We start from the raw sequence: 1,585 nt of genomic DNA on the forward strand, positions 1-1,585 counted from the left end.
AAGAAGGTTTTGTTATAAAAAACACTAGTTCGATGTTAACGAAACCCCACGAAGCAAGCATGACTTACATGTACTTTATTTTTGACTCTACTTCAACCCTCTCCCCGTGTAAATAACGTACCTCTAGACTATAAAACTTGAAATTGTCTGGGTCCTTCATATCCTAGTGAATGATGTATTTTGATATATAAAAGTGATCCAAGTAAATGAACTAATGAACTTTCTTCTTTTACCAACAAAATAATTCCACTGCACCTTGCAACATCTTCCCCTAACATTAACTTTCTATTTAATGTTATTGCAAACAAATCCAAGATTGGCAACTTTGTAGTACGCATCTGAATTAATGTGCAAGATGTTGTCATGAATTGAAAAAAAAAAACTTAAAATAGTTTTATATTACAGATGATACTATATTTGATTTAATTTCTAGCGTATCTTCTATTTTTCTGGACGTGTCAAGTGATAATGTATTTCCCAAACTAGACATAAATCATGACATTTCAAAAATTTATATAACTGACTAACATGTATGTTGAGGTATTCCTTCTGAATGAAATAAACAATTCAGGAATTCTTACAGCAGTCAAACTTGGTAACTCGAGCTCACCCCTAACCATGTTTGAGAATAGACTCGACTCCAGTGTTTACAACTATCTTGGAGAGTCAAGGTCAAATAGAACACACGTGTATGAGCTCAGCGGACAAGCTAATATGCGCACACCATCAGCAGTCTCCTACGTGTACTTCTAGTGGTACTAGCGGTTCGTGTGAGAGTTGACGGTTTGATGATTCTGTACAGGTTTGTTTTCTTTTTTTTAATCCAGTAAATTATGAAACAAAAAACAAACAAACTGTGAAAACGTATTTATAAATAGTATGTTTATTCTAATACACGTAGACTCTATCAAAAGGATTAAGTTGTACGTTTAAATGTAAGGCTAAATTGGCTGATAATATTTATATCACATTCCCATATTTTAAAGTTAAAATGAACTATATAACGTAAGTTAGAATTTCTTAAGATTTTATGCTAAGTGTAGGGTCAATATTTTAAAGATAATTTACTTAAATATTGTATTTAATCTTCTAAGTTTTAACTGTATGTTATACCGATGTTTCACAGATTCCACTTTAGATAGACATTGCTAGCAATAGTAACTGTTCACAACCTTAAGGCTTAATGTACGATTTAGAAAACGAATGTTATGAGAATTTGCGTTATTTAATAAGAGAAAGCTTAATCCAATTAATATTGTATTGTGTAACCAATATGTTAGTGTTAAACAAAGCTTAATGTTGTTCTTTCCTTTTTTACCGTTATTACTAACTATTACTAGTATTAGTACAGTAGTAGGCCTAATTTAGTAGTGCTGTTCAACTGCAATGTTAATTATTATATTTAAGTATAGGTTTAATGCTTTAGTTTTAATAAATTTTACTAAATTTTGATCATCGTCAGATATTGATTAAAGTGTTTAAATTAATTTTTTAGTCTGTATAGTTTCAAATTATAAAACCATATCTTTTGGGGTGTAATTTCTACTCTTAGCATTTAATTTAGTTTATTAAACTTGTCACTAAT

At 30.0% G+C, this 1,585-nt stretch overlaps 1 protein-coding gene across 10 annotated transcripts in view; it reads left to right on the forward strand.

The window, feature by feature from the left end:
* The first annotated feature begins 569 nt into the window (after positions 1-569).
* LOC106467118 (headcase protein-like) overlaps positions 570-1,585 on the forward strand; it is a 94,721-nt gene continuing 93,705 nt past the window's right edge. For 3 of the 10 annotated variants that reach the window (XR_002612354.1, XR_002612357.1, XR_002612356.1), the window contains exon 1: positions 572-802. The gene's annotated coding sequence lies outside the window, so the exon portion shown is untranslated. Of the gene's footprint in view, positions 803-1,585 lie in introns of all 10 variants that reach the window. The other 7 variants (XR_002612355.1, XR_002612358.1, XR_002612360.1 and 4 more) reach the window with 7 other exon arrangements.

This window comes from Limulus polyphemus, unplaced genomic scaffold (assembly GCF_000517525.1).
Source record: "Limulus polyphemus unplaced genomic scaffold, Limulus_polyphemus-2.1.2 Scaffold2494, whole genome shotgun sequence".
NCBI classification, from domain to species: Eukaryota; Metazoa; Arthropoda; class Merostomata; order Xiphosura; family Limulidae; genus Limulus; species Limulus polyphemus.